Source organism: Protopterus annectens, chromosome 7.part0, assembly GCF_019279795.1.
Source record: "Protopterus annectens isolate FY-2018-M chromosome 7.part0, PAN1.0, whole genome shotgun sequence".
Taxonomy (NCBI): domain Eukaryota; kingdom Metazoa; phylum Chordata; order Ceratodontiformes; family Protopteridae; genus Protopterus; species Protopterus annectens.
In genome coordinates, this window is record NC_056739.1 from 1829703733 (window position 1) to 1829723739 (window position 20007).

Consider the following 20007-nt stretch of genomic DNA (forward strand, 5'->3'; position numbering starts at 1 on the left):
GCCATTTGTTGTTATTTGACAACCATAGACAGGTTAATATACCCTTACATATATATTAGACAAGCATATGTTTTATATTCCTGTGCATCATAAACAACAATCTAACAGCACTCAGTATACACAAGTGACAAATGAAAACACAGATCTGATGATACTATAGTTGTTCAAGGTCTCCATTTGTAAATGGAGTGCATCTACTACATGATTATACTGGGCATGCTTACAAAACATTACAGTGAATACTGACATAACAGCATTTAAACAACACAAACTCACAAGGAAGTGTCCAAAAACAGGCTTATTCACAATTTGTGATGATCTGGGATCGTGTCATGAAATTTTATGTAAGTCCTCATGTCCTATAAAGCTGCACAGTGTAAAGAAAATGTTTACAGCAATATGTAAATATTTGGAGGAAGATATGCAATACAGCGGATTCTTATTTTTAAATTAAGTAATGCCTGTGCACAATTAATGACATACTCAGCATTTGCATCTTGACAGACTCAAAAACATGTCAGCACAGATATCAGAAAAATGTGTATCAACCTGTGAAGCCAAAGGAATAGGCGTACTATGTGTGTCATGACAAACACACATGGAGGGCCTATGCTACTTCCTATTGTAATGTGTATGATCCCCTACCATGGAGGATGATGCCTTAAAACTGTTCCCCTCTGACTGTGCCATAAACACATCTTTTGCCTAAGTCACTCCTGTCTGGCAAAAATGTGTGACAGACAGATGCTACCAGATTCAAACCCCTGCTTATCATACTGCACACTCTACAGAGCTGTGTATTGTCTGCATTTGCCACACAACATAGCAATGGAGTTGTCACAAATAAATGAAATTCATCTCAAGTAATAAAGGATATTTGGGGATAACTTGCACAATATGAGTTTGTAAGAATGATGACAAGAAGGTGACTATGTTACTGCTCACACAACTGCAAGCTGTTCAGTATCAATGTTTCTTGGTCAAGGAAGTGGTTTCTGTTGTGTTTTACAACAACATTGTCCCATAATTGAAACACACTCTGTCTGCTATGTAAGTCACTATTGAATCAATGTGCGGCAGGACCACTCACACCATGACATTCACAGAACAACTGTTTCCCTGACAGGATATCACAAAATTATTTTACACTTCTTTCTCTAAAGAAAACATTGAGAATAATAACTTCATGCAGTGATGCTTGAATTTATATTTCTTTCTCCAAAGTAAAAATTGAGAATAATAAAATCATGCAGTGTTTCTGTGTAATGTTATTACATTCATAGAATGTTGCCCTTTGTCGGAATTGACCAGCAAGATATTTAAGTCCACCACATGCGCCACAGTAGAAGTCTTAACAAAGCTGTTAGACTCCACATATGTGAAGTCATTACATCATATGATTGTGTTGCAATTTGTATGAGACAGAAGGGATGTGGGAGGTTGCTCCTAATGTAATTGCATAGATTATAACAGTTGCAGATGTGATCCATGCATAACAGCATTAGGACACACATTGCTTACAATCAGTCAATGTGGGTTTTGAACACCTGACTGCGGTGACAGATGATACATGGTATTGTGAAGAATATCTGTGCCACAGTACAAGTGGTGCTGCAGTTGTGAGACATTTTGGTCTTTGAAACTATGGCATTATATTGCTGCTGCAAGTTTTATGCTTGCCTGTAATTTCTTTAAAACACCATTCCTATATAGGTTGCTCTCACACAGTTTTGTCTACAGCTAGGTATACCCACGCAGATGATGTAAAATGCAGTTGTCACTGTGATGTGAGAATATCAATCATGCACAATATGCCAATATTCACAGATTCAAATGCATGTCTTACTAATGCAACAGCATATAAAATATTGCTTCGTATCTTCATGCCACAGGAAAAGCCTTAGTAATTCTCATGGGAAAGGCAAATGTCATCCCATGGCATCATAATTATCCAATAAAGCTTGTCTGTGTGAACAAATGGACATAAATTCTTGTGATAGGAATCCTCAGCCACACATGTACACAGCAGATAGCTGGGTGACAAACACATTCACAGACATACTGATAGAAGTGATTCTAAGTAGTAATGGCTGTATTTCAACAGTCTCATTAAGATCATAAGATACAAAACACTGCCTGAATCACATGCGTGACATGAGATTTTATTTTATAATTAGGCAGTTCACATTTGAATGGATGCTACCTCCCTTCTTTCATATGTTAATGTTCTTCTAAACAGGTAGGAAGGCGGTTGAAGTGCACAGTGACACTACACAACTACATGCACTAAAAGCCTTCTTTATACAGAACAACAGACAAACACGTGCACAGTAGTCAAAAAGATCAAAAAGGTAATCCTGTGCCAGTGAAAATACATCTCCTAAGTGGAAGTTTACATTAAGTCATGTTGTCATGGACACAGCGGTAAATGACAGTACATACAGTCACATTAGTTGATCATTGCTGGATTTGAACCTCCTACCTATCTAATTGCACAATCTATAGAACATAGGATTAGCAGCAAATGCCACATGAGAGGTTGGACATTTAAGGGTAGAGCGTGCACTTTTGCTATGGTGACCTTATCTGTGTGATCCAGAGAAGATGTCTGTGATGAAAGTGGAATAAAAGGATGGGGGCATTCTGTCCATGCTAGGATCTTCATCTGACTGGGAGTTGATAGTGAATGTTTGCTCATGAAACTATACATACCTGCATTGAAGCCACACACACGCACAGGTACACCACTGTGAGATTTGAACCTCCTTCTTATCTAGTTATTCAATCTAGAGAACACAGTATTAGCCATAAGGACCACAGGACACTTTTGAGTCTTAAATCGAGAGACTGCACTGTGACATGATGACCTCATCAGTGTTTTGTAGAGAAGTTTGTGTTAAAGTGGGATAAATTGCAGAGGGAGCTTTGCCCAAAGTTACAGTTTTATTCTGAGTCAAAGTGGACACAGCACATTTGTTGTTGAAGTTTTACTTCCCCGACACTTGATCCACACACACTTGTCAAATTTGAATCACGAGCCTAACTAGTTACACAATCTAGAATATACATTATTAGCCACAAGCATCACAGGAGATGTCTGACTCTTACAGGGAGAACGTGCTCTTTCGACATGAAGACCTCTTCAGTGTGTTGCAGAGATGTTTGTGGCAAAAGGGGGATAGCGGGATGGTGGAGTACTTGCCCAGGTTAAAATTTCCTATAACTGGCAGCTGATACAGCACATCTGTTCAGGAAACTATATGTACCTGCTAGCTACATATACAAGTTTACCACTGGGAGAATTGAGCCTCCTACCTAGCTAGTTACAGAATCTAGAAAGCACAGCAGGAATCATAACAGGAGAGGTCTGACTTTAATGGTGCAAAAATGCACGTTTGTAATTAGTAAAACTTCACTATTTGAAACATCAGGTATTGTGCATCACAGACTTTAGGACAAATGCATGTGTGTGAAAAGGCCACTATAATGTCACTGTGCTTGTCCCATGTAATGACATACTTCTCTGCTAAGATTTATATACTGTCATTCATGTGTATTGCATTACTATGGGGAGCATGTACCTGTTTTACAATATCAGGCCTCAATGAAAATCACAATTTTTAAAACAGTGGATTATCATGCAAGCATTCATGCCATTTCATTCCCAGATGATTGCATGCAAAGAGTAACTGTTTGTAGTGTCACTGTTGGCTGTCTATGCTTGCACAATGTGCCTTGACAATTCAAAGACAAGTTACCTAAATATGACAGTGCAGTTCAGAATAACAGTGATGGGCTATGTGTGAAAAGGTTATACACCATAGTAACACAGCTTTAAGTGCTACCATTGGAGTGCAGACATACATTAATAGACTGACTTAATTAAGTAAACATCACTATGAAATCCGGATAGCTTGGTTTCAAATTTCATTGATGACATACAGAAGTTGTACAACCTACACAGAGAATCATTTGTTATAAATATTTTTTTTGCTCTCTAATTTGGATTACACACAAGGGATGTGAAGAAGTGGACAGTCTGTGACAGGAATATAAGTACAGCCTTAGTAAAATGTTAGTTTATGGTTCATGTCTGCACATATTGTGTTCCTGTTTGCATCCTATTTATTCAGGTAAGATCTATACATGACAATATTCAGTATAGGAGAAAGCACATCAGTACAGCAGAAGGATACATTTTTCTTAAGAAAATGTGTAGCAGACAGTTACACCTACAGGAGTTATACAACAGATTCAAAAACACCTGGGCATACATCTGGATTTTAACCTTGGCAGTATCCCAAGAGCAGTCTACAGACCTGAATATTATTTAATCACATCACATAGAAACCTGTACTTCATAAACTTCAAATATAACAACAGATGGAAAAAAGGAGAATGTATGTATTACTCTTCCTTAACCTCATGACAACTCTATGCTGCACATGCAACTGTTCAGCTTGTTCATCAAAAGATTAGCCTGGGGGGCGTGGCTAGGATGCTGAACTGATAGCTGCACTTCATTTCAGCTCTCTTACCTCATTGTTATTCCTGACAGGAATTTTACAAAAAAATATTTAATTTGAAGAAATAGTTACTACTAATGTATTTTTAACAACTTCAAGCATCTACAGGAGAATTTTCATTGTCAGAACTTTAATAATTCCTGTCAAATTAATTACTGGCAAATCAGCACCAATATCAGCTTTACAATATGAGTCATCTTAGGAATTCAGCCCAAGACTCTTCTCTCAAAAAGGATCTACAATCTCTTATAACAAATATACAGGAACTCACAATTACAATTGACAAGATGGACAATAAAATAGATATTTTTAAAGAAAAGTGGTCACAACAACTAGAACAACTTCAGGAAATGTTTACTCAGCAGAAAGGACAGATATCACTTATTGAACAGTCACTGAATGACATTGACACCAGAGTCAAAATAGAAGAACAACAAACTGAATTCTTATTACAACAGAATACATATTTACTAGAAAAGATTGATGATATGGAAAATCGAACAAGAAGAAATAATATCTGAATATATGGTCTACCAGAAAAATCTGAAGGGGACAATATGATAAACTTTCTTACCACCTGGATACCAAATGTAGTAAAATTACCTGAAGCTCTTTCATATGGTATAGAACGTGCACATAGATCACTAGCATCACCTGGAAATACTTCTTCTCCAAATAAGAACAAACCGAGGTCCATAATTGTTAGACTTTTTTCTACACAAGATAAAGATCTGATATTAAGAAATGCTTGGGCAAATTCTCCCATCAAATACAATGATACATTAATCAGATTTGACAATGATTACTCTATAAAGGTGGTTTCAAAAAGAAAGGAATTTCTACCAATAATAAAAACCTTGAAGAAGAAGCAATTCAAACCCCATCTTTTATTTCCAGCAAGACTGAGAATTTTCCTACCAAATGGAATAAAAGTCTTTGAAACAGTAGATTCAGCAATAAAAGACCTTATCAACAATAACATCCTAACACAAGAAGAATCTATGGACTGGATAATTAGTACTCCAAAGAGAAATGCTGAAGTAAACAACTGGAAGACTGTTGAACAAAAGAAAAAAAAAACTAAAGAACAAATAATCTTATATGTTTTATATTCTGTAAAAGTTTAAATAATAATACAAACAACAAAAAAAAAGTTATTTATGTCTTCAACTCAATCTGAAACAGGTACTGTTTTCTATTATACTTTAAATGTTAAAGTTAATATAAATTCAAGTGCATTTAACTCAATCGCTCAAGTATATTAAGCATAATTTAAATATTACTTCATTTTTTATTATTTATCCATCTAATATATTAATTTTCTTAAACAGATTAATCAACACATAGCAAAGTTCTCAATATTTTTATGTTTGTTTTCTTCTCTCTTACATATAAAGTCTTCATTAACATATAATGTTTTATTTAGTTCATAGTTGTATTCCTTAATAGATATAGTATGTCCTTGTAAACTTTGTTATCAGTTATATCTCTGACTACATATTTTTCTAAAAGACAAAAGTGTTATTGTTTGGGTAAACAGCAGAGATGGGAGGGAATGTGTCATGATTGATACAAAGTGTTTCAGTTTGGAATTATCACAAGACTAATTCAAATAGTCTTAAAACTGTTTTGTTTTGGTTCATTTGTCTATGTTGATGTAGAGTACGGCAGAATTTGCTCTCCATGGTGTTTTGTGGCTTCAAGCCGAATATGATGTGGTTCTGGACATCCGGAGTTCAGTGACAGTTCTGCCGATGTCTAAATGTCCTGTTATGTTCTTCCCTGTGATAGTGTATATCATAGTATGCTTGAAATGCATTTTCTGTAATGTGAAATCTATAAAGCAGGCTAGAGCAGTCATGTGAATAGTAGTTAATCTTGCCAGAATTAAAAAAAAAAGAAAAAAACACATACCCTTTCCCGCTTGGTTCTTGAGACAGCCTTACAGTCACGAATGGTATTAGAAGCACAAGCTCCGTATATTGTTGACGTTTTTCATGTTTTTGCTTATGTGCGTCATCCCCTAGCTTTATCTAACTGACACTCATCCAGGAAGCATGCTCGTTTCATTTTTTAAAATAACATGACCATTATTCATACACCTACGACCACAAGACATTCATTAGTGCTTTTCCGTTGTTGTGGCACTGAACATTGTCAGGAACCACATTGCTTTTATATATGTCATGTTTATATTAAGTACTTTCCACCTTATTTTACAAATGCAGAGATGCACTAACTTCTTAACTGCACAGATAACAGCATTTTGAACAAATGCAGAGATATATACATTAGTAAGACAATACATTTTTAAACTACAATCTCGATCTTCATAAATTAGCATTTCCTTAAGCCTTTCTTGAATTGTCCATGTTCTGGATGACACTAATATTGCATTCTCTCTGCATACTTTCATTTCAAACTCCAACCTCACTCTCTACACAGATCGTGTGTTCATAGTATACATGTTCCTTTCTCCTCTATTTTTTATTGTATATATGATAACTTTTTATCACAAAATTGGTCTGCTAGCTGCCATAACATTTTTATCCCCTTTATTCCCCTTCCCCTAAATTGCCTCAGTAGTTATCACAAAGTTGCAATAGGTGTATATGCATTCAAGAACACCTGAGGGAGACTCAATTCATTCTGCTGCTGTAAGATGTTGTAAATGTTTTACTTCACCAATATAGAGAATTAAAGCAATCTTCACTGACACTAGATATGGGGGTGAATAATGGGTTTATTAAATGAGCCTGAGAAGAAATCAAAAGCTGATGACTTTCTGTGTAGCTCATTTTACACAGAAAAGCAACAAAAATGTAATGTCACTCAGCAGAAAGGAACTTAATGTTGGCTTATATATGAAATAACAAAAAACTAGATTTCACTGGTTACCAATGAATAATATATATGTCTTTATTTATTTATTTGTGTTTTGTTAATTAATAACAAATAAGGTTTTAGTTGGTTATGTATATATGTATGCATCTATGTTTGTATATTTATATTGCTTTTTTGACAGTGGAAGTCTGAATGGGTAGAACCCCCCCTCCTTTTTCAATGGAGGAATAAAAAACTATGATTTGACTATCACTGATTGTTGGAGTCTGCCAGGTCTTTTCTTCTCATGAGCAGTTTAGCAAATTCAGTTTAGTTACAGGAGTTGAATGGGTGATAGCTCAACTGCCTTCTTCTTTCATATGTCCCAAACATTCAAAAAATAAATTCTCATGCTGATAACATGACTATAAAATGTTGTATTTGCCTTTCACCCAAGATGCTCTGGTGACACATTTATTAAGGAACATCCTTTTCTCCAGAGATGATATTTGTTAAGCACAGCGTATGACTTGCACAGTAGATATCTGGAAATTCAGCACTGGTGTTCAAATCCTGGGGACTACTTCTCCCTTTTATACTTTAAACATACTCCGCTTACCTAATGGTGATGTGGTTAAATCCAAAAGATGAAAATATAATGGGGGCATTGCATGCTTTTGTTATGGGCTTATTCCATCCCAGCCATACTAATTCTTCCATAAAGCTAAATAACTCATAACCTTGCTATCATTCCTCTTCTTCCATTTTTAGGACATTAATTAAACCTTGCTTAATTGATTTTGTAGTCAGAGACTCATTTATCTGTCAATTGTTCAGATTTTCACAGAGTGTATAATTCTATATATTTTTTTTTTGTAAAAAATATTGTTGAACATGAGAAAATGTTTATTAATACTCTAAACTATTTTGAAATGGTATTACCTTAGACTAAATGTTTTGTACCTTTTTTGAAACCTGATTAGAAACAAGTATTACTGAATTACAATAATATAAAGAGAAAAAGAATATACTTATATATTTTAGCTGATTATATTATTTTCATATATTATTTAAGTGTCTTTATTTAAAACTAAGAGGATAAGAGAAACTGATCCAAACATTACTTGTGAAGGTAGAAAGTTTGTTTGGCTAGATTCACTAACCAAACAAAGAGGTATATTACCTCATAGTGATAGGGAATGGTTTTTAAGGTTAAGAATTACAAGTTCAGAAGTTTTATTGTTTTTAATTATCACTTTGGTGTCAGTCAGAAACATGCAAAAACTATACAGTAAAACATTTTTAAATTCTTCATCCAAGATAGAATAAAAAATAAACAATATTTACATAAAATCAAATATAAAACAAACTCAAAACTAGGAAATGAAATGTTTATCCATAAATGTTAATGGTCTGAATAATAGTAATAAAAGAAGAACCCTATTCAAATACATAAATTTACATAAACCACAAGTAGTCTTTTTACAAGAGACACACGTATTAGAGAGATAAACAACTTAAATATCAATAATTACACAGTATTAATAAGTTTTCAATATAAAACAAAAAAAGAGGAGTAGCTATACTACTTCGCAATACAACTATAATACCTAAAATAATTACTACTCATCAAGATACATCAGGTATGTTTTGTCTAGCTTCAATAGAGTTAAATAAGAGAATCTATACTTTAGTAAATCTATATTGGATTCCAGGACTAGGATTAAGAACAGTTAAACAGCACTTTGAAGAGCTAATCCATCTAACTAAGGGTAGCCTGATATTGGCAGGAGACTTCAACTGTATAATAAATTAAAAAGATACAGATTCTAAATCTAAAAGAAGAAAACAACCTATCTCCAAATTGCTTTTAAAATTTATAAATACACTATATTTAAAATATATAAATGAATTTGCAGAACCAGACTCACTAATCTTTTCATTTTATTCTCATAGATATAGAACTAACTCTAGAATAGATAGAATATATGTCACCAATGACCTAATAACAAAAACTGGCAAAGTCAAAATTATAAATTGTCCCTTATCTGATCATAATGCCATAGTCTTTGAGATAGAGCTTACTTCTTTTCATTCAAATCCCATTACTAGGATACCTTTCTATATCACAAAATTGACAGAATTTACAGAATTTTATGAAGAAACAATCAAAAACTTTCTAGAAATAAACTATACAGTGGATATTTCAGAAATATATGTCTGGGATTCATTAAAGGTAATCGTATATGGGAAAATATTATCCTGGTACATAAATAAAAGGAAGTCATGGAATAAAGATATGCTAGACTTACAAAACAAAGCAGATGAATTGAAACTGAAAATACAAAAGGGCAATACTACTCAAGTTCAAGAACTTACACAAATCAATAAGAAGTATGCAGAATTGTTACATCATAAGATTATGATTAACTTAGAAAAGCTAAAAATAAACTCATACTCTAGTAATCCAGCACACCTGAGACACTTAACTAAAAGAACAAAAAAAAAATAAAATCTAAACAAATAAAAGAAATATTTATTCCTAATACTAACAAAAGTGTTACAGATCTAAATGATATTTTAGAAGTATTCAGACTTCAATTTAATTTTGATAATTCCCTAAACACCCAAGATACACCTACCAAGGATATAAAAAAATACTTAGAAAATAATATTCATATTAAATTAACACAAGAACAAATAGGCATTATAAACAAACCAATCAATATGACAGAATTAAAATCACAAATTAAAAAGCTCAAGACAAATAAAGCACCTGGCCCAGACAATATGCTACCAGAAATGTATAAATTAATACCCAAATCAAGCCGTATCCTTGCTATTAAAAGTATATGATATAGCCAAAAAAGATTTGAACATGCCACCCTCTTGGAAATATTCATTGATATCTCCAATTATCAAACCAGATAAATACAAGCAGCAGTGCTCTTCATATAGGCCAATATCATTACTCAATATAGACTATAAGATGTTTATGGCTATATATGCAGATAGGATCAAACACTTTCTTCCATTCTTAATTCACACAGATCAAATAGGTTTTATTAAAGGAAGTTAACACTTCAAATAATATTAAAAGAATTAAACAAAAACACGACCAACCAAGTATTTCCGAAGCGTTTTAATAATCCACACACTAAGCGCTTTCACCATCAACACATGGCTTCATCAGAGTGAATTGAATCCAGCTGAATCAATGCTTTATACATTTTGGTTAAACCCTAATCCAATTAAGCAGAGCCTTAATTACCTTGTCCTTAAAGAAGCATGTGTCAAATAAATACAAATACATATACTGTCCCAGCCTCAAATTTGACAATAATAATTATATAAAATACACATAGGAAATACATGTAAATACATACAAAAATGCATATCTAATAATTTACCTTGTAATCTATACACTTAATTGTTGTGTCATTTAAATATTTAAATAACACTTGCTTTTTGCTTCAATATTGGTTTTAAGGAGATGTATTCATTGAGCCCAGGTGGCATGAAGGCATTTAACATAATCTGCCATTTGTACTCCAAAAGTTCCTCCTTTAGTTTTTCATCTCCTCCTCTTTCACTATGCAACACCCTATCTATAACAAAGGATACAAATCTCCTAAAATCGCTACACTTTGTACTATGTGTATATAAAGCATTGTGTGTATCATGACCCTTGATGGCCCTAAGATGCTCACCTATCCTGTCTTTTAATCTCCTAATGGTGTTACCTACATAGTAAGCACTACAGTTGGTGCACGTGGCTAAATATATTTTAATAGGTATGTTTTAGGAAAGAGGCTATCCTCTTAAGTTGTTGACTGGAATACGTAAAGAGGTTTTAAGTAAGAGAAACACATTGTTTCCCCCTATTTTAGGGGTGAAGAGTATTGACAATGTGATAACGACTATACAACAAGATTCATTTAATTCTAAGGCTTTAGCGCTAACTTACAATGGTCAAACAAAAGATATTGAGGAAGTTGTAAGAACAGCTTGGGACATTTGTTTCAGTAGTGACCTTAAAATTATTTTGGGTAGGTTTCCCAGAATTGTTTACTCAAGGGGTAGAAATGTTAAAGAATTATTGGAACAGCATACTATTAAACATACCATTTCCAAAATGAGTAGATGTGGCACTTGTAGGATGTGTAGGTATATCAATGATGGCCTTTATGTTGGTGTACAAGGTTATAATAGAACCATTTCATGTCCAGGCAGATTGAATTGTAATACACCTAAGGTGGTTTATTTAGCCACGTGCACCAACTTTGTGTATTTTATACAATTATTATTGTCAAATTTGAGGCTGGGACAGTACGTTTTATATCCATTGGGTATTTCTTGTCAGTTAATATTAAAAGAATACTAACATTAATAGACTATAGCAAACATAGAGTCCTAGAGTTAAATGTAATCTCATTAGATATTAATAAAGCTTTTGATTCTGTTAACTGGAACTTTCTTTCACTAGTTTTAAAAGAATATAACTTTCCTTCTAATTTTAATAACCTTACCCAAATACTATATGAAACATCTACTGCATATGTTCAACTAGGATCACATAGATCAGACCCTATAACACTCAAAAAGGGAACTAAACAAGGTTGCCCTTTATCACCATTGTTATTTGCATTACTCATAGAACCCTTTGCAAGTCAAATCAGATCAAGCAATAACATAAAGGGCATATGTATTAATAAAACATTAAACCTTAAAATTCAACTCTTTGCTGATGACATACTTTTAACTCTCTCAGATGCCAATGAGTCTTTGAATGCTCTATTTAACTCCATGAATAAATTTCAAAATATTTCAGGCTTAAAATTTAATGAAAACAAAACTAAATTATGCCATGTAACTGTAAAAAAATATATATAAACAAAAGATTTTACAAATATATAGTAACAGAAAATAGGACAGCCATAGTGGTGCAGTGGTTAGTGTTGCTGCCTCACAGCAAGAGGTTCTCCGGTTCGATCCTCGGTTGGAGTGCCTTCTGTCCGGAGTCTGCATGTCCTCCTTGTGGTCACGTGGTTTCCTCCAAGTGCTCCGGTTTCCTCCCACATCCCAAAGACATGCTGTAGGTGGATTGGACACTCTAAGTTGGCCCTAGGCTTGAGTGTGTGCATGTGTTTGCCTTCTGTGGAAGGTTGGGCACCGGGCTGGCAACTCGACACCATAAAACCCCACTGGCAATCAAGAGCAGACAAGTGATCCGCTGTGGTGAACCCTAACCGGGAAAAAGCTGAAAGAAGAAGAAGAAGATAGTAACAGAAAATAAATTATTATACCTGGGAATAAATCTACTCAATGAATTAACAGATTGTCTAATATTTAACTATAATAAAATACTAGACAAAATAGAACAAACAATTGGTTACTTGAATAAATACATATTTTCAGCAGCAGACAGATTATATCTTATTAAAGCAATCATATTTCCCAAAATATTATACTTAATACAAAACTTTTCATTGCCACCTCCCAAATATATTATTCAAAGATACAATAGACTAATTTTAAATTTTCTATGGTTTCCAAATAAACCCCGTATAGCCTTAAATAAGCATGTACCAGATTGGGAAGATGGTTGAATTAATTTACCGGATATTTATTTATATATTCCCTCCTCTGTTATTAAAAATATAACACTATGGTTAAATAATTCATACACACCTATATGGAAACAAGCGCATGAGCAGATTTACATAGAATTTAATTACAGTCATATACCAGACAATTTAACTGTAATAAAATCACCCTGTATATGGATGTTAAAGATTATTTTTTAGGGAAAAGAATAATATCAATAAATTAACATCAAACTATATACACTCTACACTATCAGTGTTCAAAACATATATAAACAAAGTACCAAATATTAATTCTTGGATTTTTCTTATTTTCCCTATAGCTTTTACACCCACTATTCTAGACACATCCCAAATCTCTAAAATGAATATACTTAAGAAAGAATCATTACTCTTTTGGCATCAATATAGAGAAAGGGAAAATACTAACAAATGAACAGATAACTTACAATTATAATATAAATAAAGACTACTGGTTGCTTTTACAAAATCTAAGACATTTTCTTATAAATAAAGTAGAACAAATGCAACCTTCATTTAGACATGAAGCTCCAAAACTCATTGAATACTTTATTCTTATCACAAAACAACCTTATCAGGGTACAAGTTACTTATCTAATATCTATATAAAATTGTTAAAAAAAAACAAAAAAATTATCATGAAAAAGCATACTGGGATTATTATACTTTAATAAACATCCATCCTCCAATTGAAGAAGAAAAAAGTAATATTCTAAAATCTTCCAAATTTTCTACATTATCAAAATACTGGCAATTATTTACTTGGATATATCTACACAGAAGTTTGTATACACCACATAGGCTAGCCAAAATGTTTTCTAGTGAAGATCAATATTGTAGATGCCAAATCAAGATAAAAGCAGATTGGCAGGATGTTTTTTTATGAATGTATATGTCTCAATATGTACTGGAAGTCTATTATCTATTTTTTCAGTCTGTTTCTAATGATAATTTTCAATTAACAAAGTCTATAATTTTATTTAATTCTCCTATCCCAAAATAGACAAAAAAGACACTAAAATCCTATGGTCACTATTGGCAATTTCACATAAAATCATAACTATACACTGGAAAAATGAGGTTTCTCCTACGTTCAAGGAATTTAAGAATTTGACATCAACAGTTGCTCACATGGAAATATTAACAGTGAAGAACAGAACTAAAAAATCTACTTCATACTATTACTCTTGGATGAAAGTACTGGAAATACTCAAAAAGATTGATGAAGATATATCATCTTATGTTTCTAACTTTATATAATATAGAATTTCAATGTTATTTGCATAGACACCAATGTAAATAGTTATATAATGGTTTGAAGTTAGTAATGTTTTAGAATTGTAAATATATTATTTATCTATATTTCATGAAATGTTTCTTAAGACATCTTATTTGAAATAATAAAAAAAAATATTTAGTGGTAAAGAAAAGATTAGCCTGACTGTACATAACTAAGCACTGTAACACAGAGGGCACTAGAGTAAAATGGCCAAAGGCAAAAACTCACCAGATTTTGCCATGCGTTGTATGCTTCCATTTAGCCTGAGCTGAAGTTGGTGCACAGTGCCAGAGATTGTTCAAATACAGAGGAGAAAAACTTATAAAAAGGAATGGAGTAGATACATAGATATGGGGGGGGGGTGGAGAGACAGGGGACCAAGTAATTTCAGACAGAAGCAGGGTAATTGTGGCTCATAATAATAATATGTAGGCAACAGCTGCATATAAAGCAGTGTACTAAAACAATCAGTAGCACTTTACTAATGCCTGGATTAGAACCCCTGAAAGTATGAGAGATGGGTCTATAAATCCGAGTATTATCTCATCACACCACAAACTAACTCCTACTTCACACCATTTAAACCACATAAATGAAAGGACAGTGACAACTTACTAAAGCAGTAGAGCTGAACAGAGAGAGAGAGATAGCAACAGTATTTTGTCTGGGACATGTAGGCCCACCTGTATGGTGTGTTACTCATATTTATTTCCTCATTATTAATCTGTTGTGCTCTGTACAATAATGTGCTTGCTACAGAGAGCCAGAAAAGGTAGGAGAGTAGAACCAACATTAAGACACAAGTAGGATAAAAGTGGCCTACTAAGTGTCCATTTTGAGGCTGGAATGTTCTTGCTAATGGTTTCTTGCCACACTATTCAAATGGTATGTTAATGAAATGTTGTAAATGGAGATATATACAGATGTCTGCAGTTAACCATACGATAGGAATCTAAACTGTCATGAAAGAATAATTTAACATAGAGCTGTAATCAAACCCATGACACTATGCAAAAATATTAGTCAACACACAGGGGGAGTATATTAACATGCCACATAGGAGATTCTAGTTCATTACACCCAGCAGCTTACGAATTGTTACAGCTACAGTTTCAAAGTTACTTTGCATTCCTATAGCCCAACAGATTTAAGTGCACTTCCTTGAAGTGTACATTGTCAGTGCAGCTCAAATTAAAATCTTCAGCTGTTGCCATAGGAAGTTAACGGCATTCACTGACATTCAGCACTGGTGTGCAATGCCAACCTCGGTGCAAATGCTGAGGATAACAACTGAAGATTTCTTGATGGGCTATTTCTGGCCATGTGTGTTGTGTGTGACTCTATTTTATGACCAGATTAAACATGTGAAAAAGGGATTGATGGGACAGTGGTGAAACTGGGGGTGGCAAGCAGATGGTAGGACACAAGGGGAAAGAATGCAAGGATTTGCAGGAGGATGGTGGGAAACCATAGCTGTCTACTGCTTCAGAACATAAATGCATTCCTGTACACGACTTATGAGAATCACCACACCACGGATGGGTGACAACAACAGAATAAGGTTGTATAGCCAATTGGACAAAATCAAGTGTATCAAGATGACAAATAGGTGAAGTGGAAAGCTATGTATGGGGTGTCTGTTTTTTTTTGTCAGACAGGTGCCCATTTTTCTTTATTGAAGAGAGAAGAATGTTAGTGAAGGTGCTTATAGATGAGATGATCAGGTAGGTGGGAGAGTTTATGTAGCAGGCACAGACATACAGGATATACAAGACAGACAGTGATGGTGATGGAGGCAAACGGATGGGGGACATCATGATAGGTGATAGGTAGGGGACCTTAGAGGTGCATCCACATTCAGCTTGAGAACAGTGAGTATGTAGTCTTCACCCTCAAAACTGACAACACTGGCTCCTGTGTCAGCTGCATGGGTCAGTGCTGGATGAGGCATTGTTTTGGCAATAAGAATCAGGACCATTTCAACCTTGCAGATTCAGACATTGAGACCCCTCTCCTTAATGTCCTCCACCAACCCTGCCAGTTATTGACCGGTGGCAAAATTACCACCTCCACTACTACTGCTCCTGGAGGGTACCACTGCACCAGCAGCTGGGGCAGAGCTTCCCGATACAGGTGGAGTAGGCAGGGTACAGGTTGTGGAGTCAATGCTGACAGGTTTTGGCCCTGATGTGGTGAGTGTCTATGCTGTCTGTGGTGGTGGTGCTACTACAGTCACATGTGGAGGTATGGGGGGCTGAACCACAGTGGTCTCTCTCTACCTCCCTGTGCCGATGGTCATTTTATTTTCGGCAACAATGTTTTAAAAAAATAAAAATATATATATGAAAAAAGCAGAGATTGGTTGGAGGAGACAACAAAGAGAGACAATTAGATCAATAATATAACACCTTTCTTAATTATTTTAATAGATAAACAAGTATGAGAAATACATAAGTGCACCTTGGCTACATCCAGATATGATGGAAGTCATTACTGAACAGCAGACAAATGAAACAATATATATTTGAAAGCATGGTGAATAACTGAGTTGGCTAACTAATTAATTCCATATCATAGACAGGTGATGGGTCAGTATTCTTACACAACTGAAGGGAGCTTGCAGTCTTAAATTAATCTTTCATTGGCTCAGGAGGTCCCGCTTGCACTTCTTCATGTCACTGCATTGGTGACTGCATTGCTCTCCAGTATATGGGATGCCAGTTGCACTGGAAACAGCCTTATCCAAGCTATTCAAGCCTCCGTCGTATACTGATATCAGTTATATTCCCCCTGAAGAAGGCGCTGGCTGCAGCTCTTCACAAGGAGCAGCACAAAAATCCTGAACTCCTCAACACCCCACCCTTCTGCTCTAAACAGAACACCATCCTTATCAACACCAGCCATGTCTGCAGCAGTCACGCTAGAAATATGAGTCTGAATTGCTGCCAATTCTGATCTCATATGAAATAGCTTGTGCATGAAGATGCACTGCCTTGCCAGCAGCATTTCTGAAACTGGAAGCATAGCAATGGCTTCACAGACACATTGGCAATGAGTGCATCAAGAAAAAAGAAGGTGTTAAAAATGGCAGTGAGAGGTTGCCATGTTTGATGCTCAAACTATTGAGACATGTTCCATTGTTAAACACTGAAACACTTAAAGGTGCTGGTTATAACCATGGCTGTTTTGAGAAAAAAATGGTATAACTTGTGACATATTGGCCTGTTGATAAGATTGATTACTACCACCTGGGAAGTGAACTCAGGAGAAAAAAAACTGACAAAATGTTAAACATTGCACATTAACTGTCACAGCAGACCTGACTTGTTAACATCTTAATTAGAAGTATATTAATTTAAGACTGAATGGAGAAATACTTAAGAGATGCATGTATATCTGTGACTTTACTTAGTCATGGGACTGCATTTCTATGTAAAAGGCAATGTTTTTTGATTGTGAATATATTTCAGATGCATGCAGTTACAGTACATAACCTGAATAAGACATGGTGGGTTAGGTTACATGCATACTTCACATCATATACTGTCATAAACACATACTTATGATATGTGAGAATTCTAATTATAACACAAATATTGTGCACATCATGCATATGCATGTGTCTTCTGCATTACATATCATTGTTGTCATGTTTAGTATACGTTAAACATGTTATATTGGGCCTCCATAGCAAGCAGTAAAGATACATTTGTTGCAATAAACATAGTTATATGTGTGCATTTACTGTAACATTTGTATTCAAAATGCTGACAAATAATATCCCCCAGTGAAAGTAACTGTCGACTTGTTTCTAACCCTGTATTAGCTACCCTCTTTATTTAAGATTATTCACTTACTCCTTGTACCACATGGCTTGTTAATTAACAGATGGAATTTATTTACTGAGTACTGTTCAGAATGCTGACATCTGTATACTGGTACCAGGCTACTTTGTGCTACAGAACGCAGACCAAATTAAATTATTAATTTTTTTTTTTTAGAAAGTGAACCGCAAAAGGCACTATATATATATATATATATATATATATATATATATATATATATATAAAATTTAAAATAAAGTGCTATATTAAAACATTTAATGGCTATATGTAGTAAGAAACAAAGCTGTTATTGCATTAGTATTACAGTTATCCTATTCACATTTGCTTGCAACATCACAAGTAGCATTTAGGTTACACATCATCAGGATTTCATGTAATGGCAATTACTTAGTGAACACACTGAGAATGACAGGTCATGCTTGCAACAGTACATACAATTACTCAGGACATCAAAGTTTACAATAGATTCTTTTTAGTGTCATGATGACAAATTGTGACATATGGATAAGTTCTCCAGCATATATGATATATATGTCCACATTACTCGTGTTACTATTTTTGTGTTAGCACACTGTAAAAAAAAATATATGTTGAAACATCCATAGCAAATATTAGTAGTAGTGAGAAGATGTGAGTTTACAACAACTCCACTGTACCATACATTTACTTAAGACTATTGTTAAGATTTTTAGCATCTAGCACAGACTTTAGCTTGTTCATTTCATATACAACAATGGTTGGCAATATTTATTCTGAATCCAGTCATTAAACATTTTCTGTAAACTGGATTCAATCACTGCATCACCTACCTGTCTTTCAGTTCTTTGCAGCCAACTCATATATGCACTGTGTCACGGAGGCAGTTGCCTGACAGCTGGAATTTATTCATTTAATATTATCAAGAGTGCTGACATCCACACACCATTACCAGACTTGTTTGTGCCACAGAAGCATCCTAAATTAAAATTTTCACTTTTTTCCTAAAGAGGTGAATTATAGTTCACTGCCAGGGACTGCTGCCAGTCCAGAGTGTGTAATGCCAAACAATGGAAAAATGATAAAGAAAAAAAGTTTTGCTGAAATAAAGGAATCATTATGAAACAAGTGGTTAAAATGTACAATTCAGATATTTCCTCACCATTGTTGTCTTGCAACATGAACATATTCACCTTAAACATCACTGTATTCGCACAAATACCACCATCTCTGGATTACAGCCCCACAACAGTAAGGCACTCCCAAGACACACTTGAGATTCTTATCAGTGTATGCAACACACACACAATTGAATACTTCCTTATACTGTGAAAATACTTCCCAAAGAAAGCATGACATCACTGGGGGCTTGGCATTCATGTGACCTATATTGGTGTGTGTGTGTGTGTGTGTGTGTGTGTGTGTGTGTGTGTGTGTGTGTGTGTATATATATATATATATATATATATATATATATATATATATATATATATATATATATATATATATACATACACACACAATTTTTCAAACATGGTTTTATCTGAAGAAGTTTTCATTCAGAAGACAAGAAGAAAGTGCTTATATTTTACTTGTTTTTATCAGCATTTCAGTATTAAAGCAACATTTTTATTGTGAAATGTGTTTCCAGGTGTACTGTGTCCATACTTTTGAACTACCTTGGTTTGCAGTTTGTATTTTGTGGATTTCAAGTACTCGAGATGTGATAGTATCAATTGACATTACAGGTGCAACCGAACCATATTTTGAACATTGTCCTGTGTAATTTGCAGTTACATGTGTGGATGGCTGTGATACTGGCAACAGGGAAGATACTCTTTCCTTACACGATATAAAATAAAAAAAGAACTGTGCAGCTCTTTTCTTCTCTTTATTTTGTGGACATCATTCCCTTTTGTATGCTTCTCTAA